Source organism: Lutra lutra, chromosome 4 (assembly GCF_902655055.1).
Source record: "Lutra lutra chromosome 4, mLutLut1.2, whole genome shotgun sequence".
Lineage (NCBI taxonomy): Eukaryota > Metazoa > Chordata > Mammalia > Carnivora > Mustelidae > Lutra > Lutra lutra.
The window spans coordinates 54,184,308-54,206,743 of record NC_062281.1 but is presented as its reverse complement, the minus strand read 5'-3'; the positions used below and the strand labels follow the sequence as shown (position 1 = coordinate 54,206,743).

General features: G+C 42.9%; 1 protein-coding gene across 2 annotated transcripts in view; it reads right to left on the bottom strand.

The window, feature by feature from the left end:
• PAG1 (phosphoprotein membrane anchor with glycosphingolipid microdomains 1) overlaps nt 1–21,184 on the bottom strand; it is a 137,501-nt gene extending 116,317 nt beyond the window's left edge. For both annotated transcript variants that reach the window (XM_047725906.1, XM_047725907.1), the window contains exon 1: nt 20,704–21,184. The gene's annotated coding sequence lies outside the window, so the exon portion shown is untranslated. The remainder of the gene's footprint in view (nt 1–20,703) is intronic.
• Between the last annotated feature and the right edge of the window lie 1,252 nt (nt 21,185–22,436).

Here is a 22,436-nt window from a genome sequence, read left to right as displayed (position 1 = left end):
CGACAGGATGGCTTGTCTTGCATGCTCTATTCCCAGAGGTGGCTCTGAGCCCACCTGACACCATTAGTGATGGGAATGAGACTGACCACCAACTCCAAGCAAAAAAACGTGCCCCTGGGAAAAACTGTACGTAAGAAATGAGCCCCTCTGGACAGTGTGCCCCAAGCAGTAGCAAATGAAGCTGATGGCTGCTGATAAAAATAACCTCAGGAAGGAGGGTTCATCTAATGTTCGTCATCAAAGCAGCGATCTGTGCTGTGATAATCCTGACCGGGCCTATAAACAAAAAGGCCTGCCTCTCCCCTGCCAACTACACGACCTAGCAGGCAAGCTTCAGCGGGGAGAGCCCCCTTCATCACTTCCAGGAAACTCATTCCAGTTTCAACCTGAGCCAGGCAGTTCACACTGGAGTCTAGTGGGGAGGACGTTACCTTACAGCTGGTGGCTGGCAGTGGTCCTCCCCTCGGCCTGATGCAGGGGGAACAGGGCAGGGTAGGACAATGGGCCGGGTGGTGGGGGGCAGGGGGGTTAGGGGGTAGGGGGTAGGGGCGGAACCTTGCTCTGGGAAAATGGTTTCTGGTATGTTTTTTCATGCTCTTCTTCTCTATGTATTCCCCTGGGAGGGGGGCTTTTATGAGTTGAACTGTGTTTCCCCCAAATTCATACACAGAAGTTCTAATACCCAGTACCTTAGAATGTGAGCTAGGACCTTTAAAGAGATAATGAAGTTAAAAATGAAGTCATTAGGGTGGGCACTAATCCAGTATGACAGGTGTCCTTATAAGAGGAGGACATTAGGACATGCAGAGAGACACCAGGGGCATGCACGCACAGAGGGACGATGATGTGAAGAGGCAGCAAAAGGATGGCCATCTGCAAACCAAGGACAGAGGGAGCAGAGGGGCCTGGGGAGAAACAGAACCCGCAGACCCACTGGTCTCGAACCTCCAGTCTTCAGATTTTGTCAAAAATAAATTTCTGTCGTTAAGAACCCCACATCTGTGGTATTTGTTAAGGGAGCTCTAGCAAACCACTACAGAATGCTGCTTAAAAATCAGGGCGACTGGGGCGCCTGGGTGGCTCAGTGGGTTAAAGCCTCTGCCTTCAGCTCAGGTCACAATTTCAGGGTCCTGGGATCAAGCCCCACATCGGGCTCTCTGCTCGGAGGGGAACCTGCTTCCTCCTCCCTCTCTCTCTCTCTCTCTCTCTCTGCCTACTTGTGATCTGTCTGTCAAATAAATAAATAAAATCTTTAAAAAATTAAAAAAAAATCAGGGCAACATACACGTTGTTATGAAATTAAATCTCCCCGATAAGTACATTCAATTTCTTAACAGAAGAAAATAAAGCTGGAAACTTCCTCACACTTTCATACGAGGGCAAAGGTAATTCATTTAAGTAAACTTGCTTCGAAGCTAGCTTTTAAACAAGAGTCCTAATCAGCAGACTTTCACTCAGCCATCTTCCTCTACCTCTTCAACATCATTTTTACAACTCTCAGTTCAAGAGCCACTTAAGAAATAAATGATTCATGGCAACTGAAAGCATGATAATTTTCTGTGAGGCATAATGGTTGGGTTTATAGGTCTATGGGCAATAATTTAAAAAAAAAAAAAAAAAAAAAGGCTACCCCTTAACCCTCTTAACTTCTTTTCTGGAAAGAAAGGCAAAAAGACCCCAGAAAGACCTATTAAGATCAAATCTCTCCTTTGCAATATATATTTCTTAAGATACATATTTGAGGACTTTGAGAGCTTAAAATTCTACCTTTGAGGGGCGCTGGGGTGGCTCAGTGGGTTAAGGCCTCTGCCTTCAGCTCGGGTCATGATCTCAGGGTCTTGGGATTGAGCCCCGAATCAGGCTCTCTGCTCAGCAGGGAGCCTGCTTCCCCCTCTCTCTCTGCCTGCCTTTCTGCCTACTTGTGATCTCTGTTAAATAAATAAATAAAATCTTTTAAAAAAATTCTACCTTTGAGAAACAAAATTAAGGGGTGCCTGGGTGACTCAGTCAGTTGAGCCTCTGACTCTCAATCTCAGCTCTGGTCTTGATCTCAGGGTCATGAGTTCAAGGCCTGGGTTGGGCTCCACGCCCACTTAAAAAATAAAAAAAATAAAAAAGAAAGAAAATTAAACTTTTCCTTTAGAAAAGAAAAGCTAGTTAAAAAAAGGAAACTTTCTGGTTCTATCCGAAGATGGGATGTATTGAGTCTTAGATTTGAGAGAAGGATCCTGTTCATTCATAAGACATGTTAACCTGCAAAGGTTTTTGAATTTTTCAGGGGCCACAATTCCCATTTTCACACAGGCAGGGCTAGCTACACAAAGGGCAGATCGCTTTGTCAGTCATGACACGCACCGGTGGTGTCACCTTAGGCCTGATGCTTAATCACACTGACCCTGTTTCCTAATCTGTAATCTACAGAAAACACACTTCTCTTACAGAGTTGTTGAGAGAATTAAATTGGATACTCAACAGCACAGTCTGTAAACACAATATTTCTCAAAAATTGGTCCATAGCCTCAACAACATCAGACACCTGGAAGCTTAATTAAATCCTGGGTCCCACTCCATATCACTAGACTGGGATGGGTTGTGGAAATAGGCATTTTTAAAAAAAGATTTTATTGATTTATGGGAGAAAGAGAACACACATGAAAATACAAGAAGGGGGAGGGGCAGAGGGAGAAGCAGGCTTCCCACTGAGCAGGGAGCCCAACGTGGGGCTCAATCCCAGAACCGTGGGATCATGATCTTAGCCGAAGGCAGATGCTTAACCAACAGAGCCAACCAGGCGCTTCTGGAAATTGGCATTTTTAATAAGCATTTTAGCAAATGAATTAAGGCTTGTGTCCTCAACAGGCTGAAAGATTCAATCTGGGTCTGGACAAGGAACAGAGGAGGATCCCCAGATCAGCCTCTTATCACCCAGCTGACATGCTGCCTATCCTGTTCCCAACAGGTACCCTGGTTCCAGGATCTGGGCTCCAGCCTGGGGCCCTACCATCCCTGCCTCTGATTCCAGTTCACCTTCTCTCCTGCTCCAAAAGTGACATTCCTCAAATACAAACCTGACCAGGCTGCTCCCTGCCACCGTGCGCCCAGCCTCAACTCTCTGCCCTCCCCATCTCTGCCAGCTGCCTGGGTCTGGTCTGTCGAAGCTGGTCTCTGAATTCCCACCAGCCCTGGTTAAATTCTACCCCCTCAAGGGGGCTTGCCCCAACTGCCCAGTCATTCCTAATAACATAAATACATTTTACTTCTCTGCTCAGAACATAATACCTGCTGATACTCCCTTCCTTATGTGCTTATCTCCTCCCACCAGAACATCAGAAGAGGTAGCTCGTTAGCTGCTCTATCCACTACCTATCACGGTGCCCAGCACACAGTAGGAACTCAATGTATGCTGAAGAGATGAACACGTTAATGAAAAACTGGCCTGCACCGAGGCCAGCCTTGGCCAGATTCTCACACTGGACGCGTGAGGCTGAATGAAAAGTTCCATTTCTTACCACATAATAGGATGACCGAGGGGCAGAATTTTCTTTGTGCAATATCCGTGGCTCAGAGGAAAGTCTTAAGTATAATTTCTGTAAACTGACCCCATTATAGTAAAGAAAACTGGCATTTAAATCATTCCTATATCTTCCTAGTTGTTTATGAAGTGAAGTGAGGCATTTTTTTCTTTTTCTTTTTTTCCCACACAACTGGATTTTCTACAAATTTCACATGGGATGTCCTTGAAAGAGTTAGTCATGTATACTTTTCATGAATACAAAAATCACCTCACTTAAATTTTCCTACTAACTGAAAAAAATAAAATTACTGTCTTTAGAACAAAATATCCCTTGACAACAAAACAGGTTCAGACAGCATTATAAATCTATTCATGTTATAACCGTTCTCAGCCCCTTTAGAAACTGTGGAACAATAGAGCCCATCCAAAGGCTCTTGTGTGCTGCTCTCTGGAAAACGGACAGGCATTCTGACCACAGAAAGCCTAGAGAAGAGGCTTTTTAAAGAAAGCTATCCGAACGCATTTCTGTCCAACTTCTGAATTCCTTATTGCGTAAGAAAGGATTTCAGAGACCCACAGGTATATTAAAAATAAAAGGAAACTGTGAATAGATGGCAGTTCAATTTTAGTAGTGGTCTTCCCTTCTCCCACTAATTCAGAAAAAATTATATTCCCTACAATCGTTTCCCAGCAAAGACCCTGCCACCCATCTTTCTCACAAGGGAAAAAGCAAAGTGAAAAATCTCTGCCTCGTAACTTTAATTGGGTCTCCTGTGTATGTCTTTATGGCAGTGAGTTTCAAACTAACAACAAATGAGGGAGGAGGGCCCATGGCTTTGGTTTAGACAGAGTGACAGAAAGGAAAAATGGAAATAGTGGCTCGCAAGGCAGGAGGCCATAGTTATGAAAGGAAAATAAGGCCCCTTGCGGCCAGCGTCATGAGGAGATAAGTGCACACTTCACCTCCAGTGGTTTCGGTCCTGCTGGGGGTACATGGCTGCCAGGGATTTACAGATGGGAAAGCAGTCCGAGGGGGAGAAGCTGCTACACTGGGCTGGTGTAGGTGGCACTCAGAGAAACCCATTCCGCCTGAGCTAAAACTCAAAGTAAACAAAGGGACAAGGATGTTGCCATTGTTTAATCTCTTCTCATCTTTGCAACTTCCCTCCTCCTCCTTCCACAGTGGCTTGTGACCCACAGCACCCGACAGGTATCATGTCCTCTAAATGGGTGATTCTCAGTGATGGCTGCCTTACTTGAGGTGGGGCGTCGGAGAGGAGGTGCCTTTCAAAAACCACCAAGGTCTGGGGCACCTGGGTGGCTGAGGCACTGACTGAGGCACCTGACTTTTGATCTCAGCTCAGGTCTTGATCTCAGGGTTGTGAGTTCAAGCCCGCACTGGGCTCCACCCTGGGTGTGGGCTCCACCCTGGGTGTGGACCCCACTTTAAAAAACAAAACAAAACACCAAGGTCAAGGCCCCCTAGGGCCTGTTAATCAGAATTACTGGGGGAGGCCCTGGACATCACTAATAATGTTTTTATGTGGTCAATATGGTGAACCACTGCTCTAAAGGCAGCTAGACTGACAGAGGGAGAAAGACAAAGGTGAGACAGATCAGATGACCTGCCCCCAAAGAGGGGGAAAGCATCACCAGAACACAAAAGGGGGGGTGTACTTAATGAGGAAGGGAATGCAGCAGTGATGATGTGAGGCCCCTGTGGGCTGTCAGCTCCTTTACAACAGGAAATGTGGTAAAAGAAGAAATGCTTGCAAACTCAGAAAGATTGCTTGGCAACAAAAGACAGGTGCAAAACCAAGGCGGGACAAGTTTAGCTCTTTCAAGTTGGGAGACAGGAGAGAAAATGATACTTGTGAGCATGCTGCAGCTGGAGTAAGAGGTGGGCATGAACCAAGACACCCAAGAATGAAGCTGCAGATGGGAAAGGTGAGGAGCCTACTTCCACTACCGAGGGGCAATGATGCAATGTCTTTTCCTGTTGATGGTTCACCTTCAGAGGAAATGTTGATATTACACTGAAGTGATGAAGAACTTCAAAAAAAAAAAAAAAAAAAAACCTAACAGTAGCAATGTAACCCCTACTATATGCTCCAGTTACTGTAGTCACTCAGCTAACTATTAGCTCACATTGATCTTCAAGAGCTTATGACTTGATAATGTTCTTGAGTTCCCAAAAGGCAAAATTCTTGGATGTCCCTAAAAACATGCAGTTTTTCCCCAAGGCTTGTATAACACTGCACTATGTTCTTTCCTCTAATTTACAGAAATTGGGTCTCCCTTGGCGGTAAATGGGTCCCCCAACCTACAGTATGTCCTGCCTAAGTAACACTGCCATGCCATCACACATACTCACATGCAACAAGGGCAAATTTTACACACTGATCGAAATATCCATTCACATTCCTAGCCACTTAGGAATACCATGGAAAATCAGTTAAACCCCGGTGTCATAGAGTTACAGTTTCCTGAGTACCACCACTGGAGTCTGGAAATTAATAAAGACATGAAATTGTTGTGAATAAACATATGTGAAAAGAAATACATGTGAAAAGAAACTAACGAGGCTTGCTAAGTACCATTAAGCAAATTATGTAAGATTATGCAGAATTTTTAAGAAACTGGAACAAGTCTGAACTATCTCACTTTGTACTAGCATCTTACTTTTGACGTGAGAATGCACTAGATACCACATGTTTTATTCTTCACGTCTTTATCTCCTATCTCACTGCCTAGAGATTTGGGGATGGGTGTGAGGATTAGTTCGCATGAGTCTGGGGCTACCTGGAGTGACAGCTGCCATTGTTCCTTTTGGATTTTTCTTGAAGGATATCATTTTGACCTCACAAAACTAACTTCATCTTCTGGGCCCCTGGGCCCCAAGGGTTCTGGAGTAAATGAACATGGCTACAATCCAAGGCTATAACAGGGAGGCAAAACCACAAACCACAAGAGGATGTAGATCTGGCCGCCGTAACACATCTGTACCTGGCCTTTTTCCACCAAAATTGAACAGCTAACTTGGCATTTTATCAAGTCTGATGAGAAGCTAATGATGTGAAAGCAAGACAAGTATACTCAGGGCTAAATGGTATGAAATGTGTGTGTGGCAGGGTGGATGGGAGGCTGGGAGTAGATAAGAGGAAGAAGCAATTACTTGAGATGTAATATCCTGTATACTGCAAGTTCACAAACATTTATCCACAATTTTGAAATGCAAATTTCCTGAAAAAGTTTCTGAAACTTTGTTCCATTGCTACCAAATGAATATACTCTAAACTCTAAAAACTGACCTGAGCTGACATCAAGTTATTGGTCATCCTCTGTCTTCTTAAATGTTAATATTCACGCACTTTGCAACAGAAATTACTGTTTCCAAAAAAAAAAAAAAAGAAAAGAAAAGAAAAAGAAAAGAAAAAAGTCTACTGTTTCCTGGGATCACGTGGGACTATTACATAACATACAGTATATAAACTGTATTACCTTTCTAAAAGCTGAATTCTGAAAGACATGTGTCCCCAAAAGGATTGCTGTCCCCCTACACAACTCTCCAGACAGGGGAATTCTCTGGATTTAATCCTTTTGTAGTTTTCCCACAACATGAAGTATTCATCTGACTTCAGTCAGCTTATCAGTGATTTCAATGACATTATTTTAGTAGACAGATTCGCAGGGAACAGAACTGGTCAAAGCTGAAAAACAGGCATACCATGGGCTGTTTGATGTAGCACATATGCTGCATAAACATACATGCTTATCTTCCCCTTTGCCACATTTTCCACCTAATTATTCTGAGAATTCTGGTAACAAAGTACACTCAAACCTGCGCTATAGCTGGGTGTGGCAACAATAAAAAGAAAAATATAAACATGATAACCTTCAAAAAGAAGACATCAAACTACATTTTTACTTGCAAAAATTAATATCCCAAATGAAATGTCCAGAGATTTCCTAAAAGGCAAATCTATAGAGAAAGAAAGTGAGAAAAGACAAAGAGACAGAAAGATCAGCAATGGTTGCCTGGGGTTGGCCATGGGAATACAGTGACCACAAATGGGCACAAGGGATCTTTTTGGGGTGATGGAAAAGTCCTAAACCTGGAATGTGATGGTAGTTCCATAATTCTCTACATTTACTAAAGACCAGTTAGTTGCACACTTAAAACAGGAGATTTTCATGACATGAAATTATAACTGAATGAAGATGGTAAAAACTAATATCCTAAATTTCTAAAGTAACACTTTTCATGTCAATATCTCCTCTTCCTTCCTGATGTTTCAAATTAATACCAGTTGAAATGGAGAGAGAGAAAGGCAATAAAGGGAACCTATTCTTCATCAAGGGAAAAAGAGAAATTTTACCCATGAAGGACTAATTTCACATCTAGCCAGAGAACATAAATTTCTTCTGGATAGTCCTTTATATTTAGCAAATAAAATCAAAATTATTTTTTAACATGTCATATATTCCTCTAATTACAGCATACGTCACATTGAATAATAGTATTTTATTTGCCAGTCATCTTTAAAGAGAGTATAAACTCCTGAGGGCTGGGACGGATGTCGAGGTTTGCCCTGTGTTTTCAGGACCTGTTAAGTGCTCGATAAATGATTATATTGATTGCAACGATTTCTTTCTAAGGACCATCTATCACATTTTCATTTGCTAGGACAAGAGAATGCAAATTAAATAGACATTCCCTACTTTCTAGATCAGGGTTTCTCCACTTCAGCACTATTGACATTTTGGGTCAGAGAATTTTTCCCTAAAGAGGGCTATTCTGTGCACTGCAGAACGGAGGAGGGCATTCCTGGTCTCAACCCACTTGTGCCAGTAACATCCCTCTCCCCAGTCATGACAATCCTAACTGTCTCCAGACATTGTCAGATGTCTCTCCGTCCCCAGCTGAGAACCACAGCTCTCGCTAGAAAGAGAGTGAGACAGATCAACCCAAACGAACACGTTCATATTTCAACAACACCTTTTGTGTTACCACTTTCTGCAGTGAGTGAGAACATCAAGAAAGAAAAAGCCTATAACTAGGAAATGATGATTTTCTGATCACAGGCCTTGGCATATTATAGGGAGAAGAAAAGGAGAACATTCTTTTTATTCTTCCTGTAACTGTGGAGATGCGAGAGGCTTATTCTAATCCAAGGCTGACAATTTTCAGGATATGTGGAGCTGTGAAAATGCATAAGAGAGGGGTCCAAATGCCAAGTGGCCCATGGCTATAAATGGTATAAAAGCATGTTCATTGTCAGCACTGGGCTGTTTATTATGAACTGCATCTAGGAGAACAATTTTGAAAATGCTATTGAATATTTATTAAAAGAAAAGATCTATAATAATTCGGGTCCCAACATGCCACTATTAGCAAATCACTCAGCCAGTGGGAAAGGTTAAGAGCCGTGGTGGCAAAAACCATTAAGTGTAAGTTTAACACTTTGTTATTTTATTTTCTCAACAACCATAGTGTTTCATAATCCTGTTCCAAATATCCCAGCACAAAGCCTGAAAAGCTGTTATCCATTCTGTATGCTGCTTTTTTTTTTTTTTTAAGATTTTTTTTATTTGAGAGAGAGAGAGACTGAAAGAGAGAAGGAGCACAGGGAGGGGCATAGGGAGAAGCAGAGAGCCTCACGTGGGGCTGGATCCCAGGACCCTGTGACCATGACCTGAGCCCAAGGCAGCCACTTAATCTACTGAGCCACCCACATGCCCCCATACTGTATGCTTTTAATGAGACTCCAGAGTTTGTAGTTTTTTTTTTTTTTTAAAGATTTTATTTATTTATTTGACAGAGAGAAATCACAAGTAGGCAGAGAGGCAGGCAGAGAGAGAGGAGGAAGCAGGCTCCCTGCTGAGCAGAGAGCCCAATGTGGGGCTCGAACCCAGGACCTGGGATCATGACCTGAGCCGAAGGCAGAGGCTTAACCCACTGAGCCACCCAGGCGCCCCCAGAGTTTGTAGTTTTAATTCTATTTTGGAGATACTGAGCATTTCACATTGATGGTAAAGTTTAAGACACACATTTTAGGCAAAGTGACTATTACATAATGAAGTAAAGGAAAAAATATTCTTAATATCATCTGAATACATTTAAATATTTAAGGAGATTCATAATATTTTACTTGAAAACATCTTTGTTATTTAGAAAAATAAAGGTGTACACTTCTGACCTCAACACTGAAAATTTGGGCACTACATATGACACTATTCTAGTTTTCAACCACTTCTGCATTTATCAATCTGTTATATATAAGAAAAAGCTACAGGAGACAGTTACATGTCAATTCCTAATATCTGAAAAGGAAGTGCATCTTTTAAACTCTATTTGTAAAAATGTTTACATTTTTCTCTCTGTGTCTATCGGTAAATGCAAGCAGGTTTAGGACTCTGAATATTAAACATGTAATTCCTAAATCCACTAAGAGAAAGAATATGCACAATATGCAAAAACACTCTATTCAATCAAGCCCTAACTATACACATAATTATGGTATTCAAATTAGATTATTAATTTAGACATGCTCTATCATGTCAAGTATACACTCGCATAAAAATCTCTGAACAAAATTCAGTAGGAAATAAAAAGAGGTAAAGAAAATTCAGTTATTCTTTTTAGCAAATGAAAACTCTTGGTACAGAATGTTAAAATGTATACTCATGGGAAGATTAGTAGGAAATGCAGCTTAATTATTTATCTAGGTGGTGGGTAATAAATACAGTACTGTCAAATTACCTCAATAGAATGCTAACTCTGAGCCCCGGATTATCATATTTGCATTTGGATGAAATTGGGACACATGAGGCATGAAATGGCCAAATTAATTTCATTTTACTTCATTTGTGTTTCCTCACATATTAAATCTAAAATGCAATAAAATCATATATAAAATACCATATTACTTATATTATTATCTACATTTTCATATGCCTCTACTGTACCTTCTCAATTACACTGCACTAAGGCCACTATAATACGTCAAGTGTAATAGTAATTACTAGAATTGAGAGGTGCCTACCATTTTCATAAGACTTTTTAAAATATATAAATATACTGCATTTTAAAAAATCAGCACCAGTAACAAGAGATCAACGTACCAAATGTCGCAAAACATAAGTCCCTTTAGATTCTACTTTTCCTACTGAAGCTAACATGTAAAATTGGCACCGTGAAGCTTGAAATTGAGATTTAAGGATAAGCACTGGTACCAGCATTTTGCTACTTGCTAGAAATTGCTTTCATCTGGAAACTGCCATTTAGCGAGGTTCGTAGATATTTTTTTGTGAAATAAAAAAAAATACAGCACCATAAACTTTACAAACTGTCATAAAATTCCATGTTCTCATGAGTCTAACATTCCTGTGTCTTAATAGCTAATAATTGATTTAAAGTAGCAAAACTAGGTAAATCATAATTTTAGAATACCAGGGGCTAAAAAAGAAGCTGTAAAACTAAAACCCTGCATCATTTTACACTGCTCACATGCAAAATGCTCAAGACAAATGTTTTATTCCTTTGGCATTAAATGGATAATGTGACAGCTGCTTTGGCGAGATAAAGCAAGCTACGTCATTTAATGTATTTAGAATATACAAGAATAATATTAGAAGGGAAAACCAATAGCTTAAACTAATTTGGTTAATTTTTATTTCACGTGCAAACACACATGTACACACAGAATGCTCCCCACCTACAACAGCCATTGCAACAACTGAACTGAATTTGTTGCAACAACAAATTTACATTGCATCACAAGTACCAAGTTCAACTACCATAATTTTGCAGTTTAAAATATTCACCCTTATATTTTATAACTCGGAGGCTTTTTTTTTTAAGCTTCTAAGATAAGGAAAGAAAAAGATGCTCATTTTGTGAAGAAAGAGTCCCCCCCCCAACTTAATTACATACATTTGCATAAATAACCTGCGGCCCATCAAATACAGACTAGCCAACACAGTTTCTACTGTTGTTGCCTTGAGGAGACTAATAAAAACAATCTCTGAAATGTTCCACCTGCTAATCTTCCTTTAGTAGCTATTCACGAAGACAGAGGCAACATGATGAGTGGCAAGAACCTGGAATCTGAAGTCAGAAGGCTTCAGGTTGGGTCCTGGGGGCTGAGCCATTTATGAGCTGTGTTATCTCCGCCCAGTTATCCCAACCCTGAATCTCAGTTCTTTCATCTCTATAATTGGAGTAATTCAGTCTTTCGGTCAAAATTAAAGCCAAAATGGCTGAGGACTAACATGTATGATATAAACAAAAATACCTGGTCATGATTTCCATCATCCCCAAATACTCTAGTTTGTCTATAACAAGGCCTGTGTTTTTTTTTTTTTTTTAAGATTTTATTTATTCATTTGACAGAGATCACAAGTAGGCAGAGAAGCAGGCAGAGAGAGAGGAGGAAGCAGGCTCCCCGCTGAGCAGAATGCCGGATGCGGGACTCATTCCCAGGATCCCGGGATCATGACCTGAGCTGAAAGCAGAGGCCTTATCCCACTGAGCCACCCAGGAGCCCTAACAAGGCCTGTTTTGATGGCAAGTGAAAATTACAGGAAACTATACTCAACTATGTCTCAAATATACCAATGAGCCAAAAGATTCATTTATAACTATAAAAGGATTGGTTCAAAGGTCCAAACCCTCTTAAGATGCTATGACCACGATAAAAGCTCAGTTTCCTTAAACTGCCAAATAATACGCCATTTATCAATGTTCCCCCCAGCGTGCCCATTCATGGATACAATGAGACATGTCTGTTAGAAGAACCGAGCACTTTATCCACCAAGAAAGTCACTCTTTTATCCTTTCCACTTTCCCAAGTGCCCATGACCTGCAGCCAATGAAGGAGATAAATGAGTGGAAAAGAAAAATAAGAAATGGCAACTCAATCCCCCGTGCAGCTTCAGACCCAGGATCATGTCTTTCCATGACTTTATTTCTTTTTTCTTTACCCTTATCCACTGCACCCACCTCCCAGATGCAGGAATTCAGACAGCAGAAAGCTGCCTGAGGAACAGCCACCGTCATCTGTGTAGATACAAGCAAGTTAACAGGCAGACCCGTCCCTCTGCTTGCTGCTTTCTTCTATTTCATTCCTTTTGTTACCATCAAGCTCCTCATTTTGCTTTGCCTCTGGTTTCCGCCACTTTGCGTCCAGGCACTTGTCAAAAACTTCCCTCACTGAATCTCACTAGCCCATCTCCTTTGCTTCTACCTGCGGTCTTGGCCATCACCTTTTTTTTTTTTTCCACTCCACGTGTTCTCCCAGGCAGATCACCACCTCCACAACAACGTGAAACACACAGAAGGCTTGTAAGCTTTTATTTTCAGCTCAGCCTCTGTCCTGAATTCTAGAACCACAGCCGGTACAACAGTCCATTGACTCTCAAGCCCTGGAGAGCCTCTGGTGCCTCACATCACGTAACTTTGCCAACAAACTCGTCAGTTTGCCCTGCAGACTGCACAACCCTCTGTCTTCACGTTCAGGACCAATGCCACCTCTTTCCATTCAGTCATCCAAGCCAGAGATCTGGAAGTCAACCTTAAAGTCACCATCCCCTCCCTGTTTCTCCCCTCCTCCTTCTTTCCCCACTCTTACCAGTCCAAGTTCAGACCTTAAACCTGCACTAGGTTTCATTCAACAGTTTGTTGTTGTTGTTCACAGGGCTTCTGTGTCTGCCCCCCACCCGACACCCCCATTCTCTACAAAACACCCAGAGTACTCATTCTAAAAGAACCCCCAAAAGTACGCAAATTCATCTGGACCAAGCATGGTCCACAAGACACTTCCTAAAGTGGCCCCAGCCTCCACTGTCCATCTCTGACCTCATCCACAGCCCTCGATGTGCACCAGCCACTGGGGACAACCAGCTATCCTTCAGACATGCCACCTGCCCTGTTCAGTACTCGCACTGCACTGTTCTCTCTGAGCCCTCTGCTCAGAACGATTTCTGTCAGCCCACTCCCATCCTCAGCTGCCTGGCCCCCTATGACTCGCCGGCCAGACTCAGATCCAGCCCTACACTTCCAAAGGGAAAGTCATCCCCTTGGAGCAGGTACCCCGACAGAGCCCAGCATCTTTTATGCACTGCTTACAACTGCATCTTTTTCCCTTCGTTCTGCTGAGATTCTGGAAGGCAGTGCAAGGATTCTTCTGTTTGAGGTTTCAACATCCAACAACATGCCTGGTATCCTATCAATATATATCTGCTAAATGCATAAATGAGTAAATATCATTCTAACTCAATCTGACTCAAACACGGCCAAGCTACAGTGATTGATTATGTGTGAATTACAGGTTCACAGCTCTCCTTAGAAGATGTCAGGGAGAAAAGAGTAAGGCCACAGTGGTTGCAAACCCCCAGTGCTGAGTGCAGAGGTTGCAGTATTCTTGTATACAACTGTGTTACAGCTTGGCTTTTTTTAATTAAAAAAAAAAAAAAAAATCAGGGGCACCTGGGTGGCTCAGTGGGTTAAGCCTCTGCCTTCAGCTCAGGTCATGATCCCAGGGTCCTGGGATCGAGCCCCACATTGGGCTCTCTGCTCAGCGGGGAGCCTGCTTCCCTCTCTCTCTCTCTGTGCCTGCCTCTCTGCCTACTTGTGATCTCTGTCTGTCAAATAAATAAATAAAAATCTTTAAAAAAAATAAAAATAAAAATAAATCACTGTGTTATGTGGTTTTATTGCCTCTTATAACATGAGCTGCCTCAACATGAAAGTTTCCCAATAGCTTCAGCATGTTCAACCATAATGGGAATGACAGAGGAATGGGTACGGTCGGGGGGGTGAAGGGCCGGACTGAGCAGGAGCAATAGTAACAGTAATGATCCCGTCACAAATGCAGTGAGACCAGATGCCCAAAGACTTGCCTGATTTCGCTTCATCACTTAGAGAGTAAATCCACAGAAAAGCTTATATATGCAACACTGGGAGCCCTGTGAAGACTAGAATGACTCACACCTTTTGGTATTTTTACAAAATTAACTGAAGCTGATCACTTGCAAATGAATACAGGATACGGTGTGTAGATGTTGGGTCCTATGAAATCATAGAGAAGATATAAAGCTGTTGCTGATCAACTGCAAAAATTTTTTTTAACTGGCCTACTCCATAAGGTTCATAAGGTTTCTAGTGCTCTGTATTTTAAGTAAAGACTCTCCAGTCAAGCCAAATTTCCCTCTCCTTTGCAATAGTGTCTCTATTTAGAAAATTGAATTTTTCATAAGTTTTGAGTCACTCACAGGTTTGAAAATTGTACAGTTGTATAAAATCAAGGAGGGGGAGTAGATGAAACATCAACGCAATATGCTAAAATGTTATAACAACATAAAATAATAACTTAAAACCCAAGGAATAGGAAGAACTTATTGAAGAAACGCTGGCTCCAATGTGAAATCAAGAAAAATATGGAGGAAGGGAGGCTCCGAGGAAGGGTTTTAAAAATATTACAAGTTGGCCATAAATTCTGTTTTTGTATTGTGCATTTGGACTGGAATTAGACTACAATACAGGCATAGAAAATGTGATGCAATGTTACTATTCTGAGACAACACACTTGACCCTTACTTGTTAGACTTATGTATTCACTGAATTTACAAACCATAGTCTCATTGGGAATAGCATATGACACTGTTGCAGTAATCTCCATTACTGATACCTTTTTTTTTTTAATTTATTTGACAGAGAGAGAGATCACAAGTAAGCAGAGAGGCAGGCAGAGAGAGATGAGGAAGCAGGCTCCCCGCCGAGCAGAGAGCCCAATGTGGGGCTTGATCCCAGGACTGTGGGATCATGACCTGAGCTAAAGGCAGAGGCTTAACCCACTGAACCACCCAGGCGCCCCTACTGATACTTTTTTATAAACATTTACTTTTTAATCTTCAGAGAAAATCTCAGGTTTCTATACTTCCCCTTTCTTTAATGAGAGGGACTCAAAGTATGTGACCCAAACACGAAGTTAACAGGCCTCTCCATTGGGTCCCATTATCAGTCGAAGGCTTTCCACTTCCTATTGCACAAGGTTAACATGTGGTTTTTCTCTTCTGGGTTTGATGTAGGAACTAAGCTTTAGTTCTTTCTCCACAAAGACATGGAGATGACACTATGTAGTCAATGCCAGATGCTGGTTATGGGGAAGAAGGTAGGCAATGGGCTTCCGTTGCATCTCTTTAGCTCTCTTCCGGGGTTATTGTGGGAACCAAGACAGATAGTACAGGATTATTTTGAGAAGCACAATATAGGACACCTAGGCAGCACAGCCGAACGATCATGAAGGCTCCAAAATTAGATGTAGAATGTACTGCATGAAACCCAGGCCTTGTCAGATCTAGCCGTGGACTCCATTTCTTGGCTCCAAAACTTAATAAAGTGACCCTAGACAGGTGTCCTGACCTTTCTAGGCTTCAGTTTCCACTTTTGAAAAACAGAATAATAAAGTAACTGCCATATAAGTTTGCCATCAGGATTAAATACCGTAGGTAAACTTCTTAGCATGGCAGCTAGCACATGGTAAGTGCTGTGTGTTAACTATTCACTCCAGTTCTTATCTAGAAGGCACGACCAATAAGGACTAGAAAGGTGGCAGATAAAAAATTCTCAAAGCTGTCTCCCCCCACGTCTGCCCCTTGTCCTCAAATTCAGCCATGCCCCAGCCTTGAGGGACTGTCTCTGTCACGATGAATACGAACTGCCTGCTCGTATAACCAGAAACTCCCCAACACATCTCTCACGGATGTATGAAGCAAGAGCTCTAGAAACAGAATCAGCTCCCAACTTCCCAAGCCAGAAGTGAACATAATTCAAAAGAGTAAATATGACTAAGGAGAGTAAATAATGTTCATTCACTTTATCCATATTAAAATTACCTGTTTCCTGTACATATATTTTCTGACAGCAGGAAAAAGCCGATGTCAGAGAAGTTATTTGGGCATCTAGAGGTGACCACAGATGAGCTGTTAAATAGTTCACACAGATGAGAAATAAAACAGAGCTATGTAAATTCTAAAGAAGTAGTTAAAACTAAATTATGGACCCAGCTTAAGTCATGAAAGTGATCAAGGAAGACTTCAATTATACAATAACCCAGAACGAAGGAGCATTTGAAATGTAAATATTGATTGAGTAGAAGGGAATATCTGTACTCTGACAAAGAGGGTTAAAATTGAAGTAGAGGCTATTTCAAAGATGGGAAGGGGCTGTTGATGGCAAGGGTTCTCTTTTTGATGCACGGTATCTGTGGAATTGTGTCCCCAGGTATACTGAGGCACTCTCCTGAAAGCTCATTCCCAGAAAGTTTTTTTTTTAACTGACAAGTAACGGACATATAAAATTCTACCAGTTTCAGGTATACAACTTAATGATCTGGTCTAAATGTACATATTGCAAAATAATCTCAGTAAGTCTAGTTAGCATCTGCCACCACACAGTTACAACTTGTAATGAGAACTTCCGAGATTTACTCTCTTAGCAACTATCAAATATGCAATATGGTATTATTAACTATAGTCACCATGCTGTACAGAGAGTCTTGATTTCAAAAAAAAAAAGAAAGCCAACTTAGAACATGTGTCACCAAGTACTATTGGCGGTAGAATAGGTAGAATATGTTCACTAGGAGGATACACCAGTCTACAAGCAGTCTGTTGCTTATGTGCCTTCTAGAGCAATTAGATTTTAACATCTAGAAAACAGAATAAATATTTTCCAGAGTCAGAACACTATGTAGTATCTGGATGATAACCTAGGAAAGCCACACACACACACACACACACCCCTCAATCATTCTCAACCTCTGAAGTCAGGTGAGAAGTTCAACAGGCTATGGACCAGACTTTTAACAAAGTACTGCTCACAAAGGACCCTGGAAACTGCTTCGTGTGACACTGGCATTAAGGCCTAAAAGAAGCATGCTTATTTAATGTAAAGTATAAATGATTTCCATTTCTGAATATACAGTAAAATGTGCAGGAAAGTATAAGGGCTCTCTCTTGCTCTCTCTGCCCCGCGGCTGTTCTCTAGCAGGGACTGAATTCATGCTGAGGTATGATGCTCTTTGTGGATGGATGACAGCTGCCCGGGCTGCTTTGCTAGGCTGTGTGGATCACTGCAGCCACATCTGCAGGCAGAAACAAACCAAAGAGCACCGTCCTCCAGTGTGAACTGTCACATACCGTTTTTTCCCCAATAACTCTCTGAATATATGAATGGAGAAGTAAAAAGCAATGGAATCCACCTGAAAGTGAAGGAGAAAACACACTTCACCTGCTGGCACATCTACCCTGTGCTAGGCTAAGCAAGTTATTTAATAATAATTATGGTAATAATAATAACTCCCAATCTTGGAGAACTATGTTGTGAGTGCTGTTAAACACTTTGCATACTTTAATGCTTAACTTGAATTTCCTCATGTGTAAATTGAAGATAATAATGCACCTATTTTATTATTATGAGGATTAAAGGAGAATAGATGGAAAAAGCAAGATCAAAAGGAAGTTAAGGCAGCAAGGTCAAAAAGAACAGGATTTGAAATAAACAGACATAGGTTAAAATCCCAACGCTGATTTGATCTCACTGAGCTTCAGTTTCCTCATCTCCCAAGTGGAGACGAAAGCACCCACCTCAGTGAGGAGGGAGACAGTAAATTAAACACCAGCTGCATCACTAGAAAGTGTTCAATAAATGTTTATATCCTCTCTCCTGTTATACCTGTGACCTGCTTCCATTAACCTCCATCAGCAGCCATTCAGTCCCTGGTATCCAAAGATGTGTTTCCTTTCATAGCAATGATAATTTTTTTTAAACGATTTTATCTATTTATTTGAGAGGAAAAGCGAGTAAGAGAGAGCATGAGAAGGTAGAAGATCAGAGGGAGGAGACTCCCTGCAGAGCTGGGAGCTAGATGCGGGACTGGATCCTGGGACTCTGGGATCATGACCCAAACTGAAGGCAGTCGCCCAACCGACTGAGCCACCCAGGTGCCCAGCAACGATAATTTTATCAGCTTAATAATGCCAGACACTGGTGGGGCGCCTGGGTGGTTTAGTGGGTTAAAGCCTCTGCCTTCGGCTCAGGTCATGATCCCAGAGTTCTGGGATCAAGCCCCGCATTGGGCTCTCTTCTCTGCTCGTCGGGGAGCCAGCTTTCCTTCCCTCCCCCCCCCCCACCGCCTCTCTGCCTGCTTGTGATCTCTGTTGAATAAATAAATGAAATCTTTTTTTAAAAAAATAATGCCAGACACTGGCTCAATAGCTTTACATCTATGAACTCATTTAATCCTCATCATAATCCCCTGAAGTAGGTACTGCTGTCATCCCCAGTTTATAGGTGAAGGTACTGAGACACAGAGTTTAGGTAACTTGCCCAGATTCAAGTGGTAGGAGAGCCAAGAGCTCAGCTGCCTAGTCTACCCTCCTTACCACAGTGCAACAGTGCTGATAGGGGTGAGTCTGTTTGAGAGCCCATGCTGGGATATGTTCTCTTCTAGACATAAGCAATGGATGCTCTCACAAAACAGAATGTGTTGCCTAACTTTTCAACTTCTGAAATAAAATTTTTGTATTTTCCTAGGATTCTTTAAAAACCTATGATATGTTTTTAAATGTGGTGCCTATAACTAGCTCATTTTGTTCTATGTGTTGGAATACAATAAAAGCACTTCTCTTTCTAAAGACTGCCTAGATAAATCTTACATTATAACACACCCCTGAGTTTTGGTTGAAACATTTATTACAAGTCCAAATTTAAATATATATATATATGTATATATGTGTGTGTGTTTATATATGTATATGTATTATATATATACATATATTTATATATGAAGTCTTAATGCTGTTTTGTTAAACTAATGACTTTGATACCAAATAATCTGAAAATTCTCCTTGCTTCTAATGTTCAGTCTTAACAGTAATAGCAGTACTACATGTAATTCAAAGTATTCCTTTTACAAATTTAACTGATTCAAATATTAAACATCAATGATGATAATCTATTGCTCTACTTAAAAGGAATCTCTAGGGGATGGATGAAAAAGAAAGGTTATAGAATTCTATCCTTTAAAGTAGAACAAGATAGCTACCTATAAATCGTGCCCTTTATTAAGTCAATTAAGGCCATCAGCACACTTAACTTTCAGACTCAACAAATGTCTGGGATGAACAATTTCCACTTTTTCTAAAACAAAGGGGATGTGTTCAAAAAGGGTCCTCTGCAAGCTCTCTGCACAATGCATGCTATTTTAAAACATGATTTATGTGTCTAATTCCTGGAGCTGCCTTGAAAAATATACTGGGTTTTTCCTCGCATGCTACATATTAGGAAAAGACACTCCAATTTGAAGAGTGCACTCTGTTTCACACTACAGAACGCTATATCATGTCAGCATTTTCATTAAATACTGTTCAAGCTGGACCTTAAACAAATGGAACGGAGAGCCACAGCTGCAGCCACTGCAGAGACACAGTTATCCCGCCGGGAGGCTTATATAAGAGGTGCAGGACAGGCAGGGTGAAACCCAAGTGCCATCATCAGAATCCTATTTCTTTGAGACTTGCCCACATTCTTGAAATGTATGAAATCACATACAATGAACGCATTTCTCATTCTATTTGCCTTATGGCACAAAACGCTGTATTGGCTTACAAGTTGTTTTCTCCCCAAAGGACTGGACTCCAATTAAGGAAACGCTGGCAACTTCTGCCTAAGGGAAGAATAAAGTGGGATGCGCGGGAAGCCGGAAGGGCTGGGGAGGAATGACTTAGCTCCCACCTCCAAAGACCTATCGCATCCAGGAATATTACAGGAGTCACTCCCCGGAGGACTTAGGATAGAGGTAACAAGACTCTGCACGCACCCTCCACTGCCAAACACACACAGTCAAGGAGCTCGCAACGTGCAATCAGCAGCAGGCGAAATGCCCTCGGAGCACCTGTCCTCTCACAGCACGTTTCCAAATGGCACGTTCGTCAGAGGCTGCTGCCAGCCCGCCCAGGATTGCCTCTCCCCGCGTGCCGGGTCTGCTTCTTCGCACCCTGAACTCCCCGAGACGGAGCCCGGCTCCTAACAAGAGGGGCCGCCCCAGCTTCCCCCACGAAGATAATAAAAACGCACCTCCCCTTTCCACGGCCCCCTCCAACTTCAGAAACTACAGTCAACTCACCGGGACGCAGGAGACAGGGAGCCTTCCGAGGGGACCTCGCTCCGCGGCGCTCAACCTCGCTGGCCCCGCACTGCCGGGGCGACGGCGGGTGCCAGGCTAGGCGCTGTCGCTCCGCACCAGCCACCTCGCTCCGCCGTGCCCGGAGCCCGGCACTCGTCAGGGCGCACGGCCCGCCGGCGGCGGCCGCAGCGGCGACTGAGGTTGCACCCGGCCGCGCGGACCGAGAGCTGCAGACGCCACCGACCCCGGAGTGCGGCGCTCCCAGCCCCTGGTGCGTGTCTGCGGCTCCGAGGGAATGGCGACTCAGCGAGGAACGCGGCAAGGGACAAGCCGAAGTGCTATTACCCGCAGAGCCTCCAGCCCGCTCCCAGGCGGTCGGTCACATCGCCGGCGCGCCGGCGGGGGAGCTAGCGGGCAAGCACCGCAGTCCGCACTCGCCGCCGCGCCGCGGAGAATGACAAGCGCCGAGGCGGAGCAGCCGTGCGGGGCGCGGGGCGCGAATGCGCATGATCCCGACCCGCTGCGGCACGTCACGGGGGAGGGAGGGGCGGGGAGGGGGCGAGCTGGGCGGGGCCGGTGTGGGGGCCCCCGGGGCGGACTCGGGCGCGGCGCCCTGCTCCCTCGTGGGAAGGTGCAGGAAGTCTCCCTCCTCGGGTTTTGTGGACCTAAAAGCTGCGTAGTTGAACTTGTCTCCAGAGCCCATTGTCCCTTAAAAACCACTGTTTACTCTAAGCGGTCTTTAGGGCGCTGGGCAAGCCCAGGAAAGCCAGTTTAACTCAGGTTATAGTTTAATCGTAGTGGACTGCGATTTAGGGGACAATGGTCCTCTACCTGGCTGCACATTAAAATAACCTGGGAAGCTTGTAAGAGCCCTTTGCCCTGACCGCACCTCTGGAAGCCAGACTCCGTACAGGAGAATCCCTGGGCGAGGCGCAGGTATCGTTTGTAAAGCTTTCCAGATGATACCCACGCACCGCAGAGGTTTTCAAACCCTAATGTGTGTGTCAGAATCTTCTGAGGATTTTGTTAAAATGCACGTTTCTGATTCAATAGGCCTAGGAGCCGAGGGAAAATTCGTCATTTCTAAAGAGATCCCAGATGATGCCGGTGCTGTAAGACCAGACCATCTTCTCCTTACTACTCCAAGTGTAGTGTAGAAGAATCTGGAGCAGAGCTTCTGAAACGCTGAGTGTGAGAATCTCCTGAGAAGTGTTTTGTTGTTTTTGTTTTAATTGCAGAGCACATTCCCAGGCCCTACCCATGTGGTTCAGCTTCTGAGGCGCTGCTAATTCCATATGTAAGGAGCACTCCCTGTAAGGCTGATAATGGGTGTTTGACCCAAACTAAAGGATATTAGGCCCCCAACCTGGAGTCGGGCATACACTTTCGCAGTGAGAAGGGCCAGGCTAGATCTAGAACTCAGAACATCTGAGTCGGAGTTCAAGCCTAAATGGTATTTTATCTAACTAGTCCAAATTTTCTACAATTATTATTCATCGCTTTACTTAGTAGGAAATATATATAAAACATATGAAATACACATGCACACAATGCATCCTGTATTCTTTACACATATTAAAGTGGCTTAAAGTTGGGTGAGGGGGAAGGGTCATTAGGAGGGGAGGGGTGGAATAAGGGATGTTTAGATGGTCTGTCCCATAGTGCACTGCAGAGGAAAGGGTATGTAGGAGTGAACAAACCTTAGCTTCACCCTAGAGCCTGGACTGGATCTT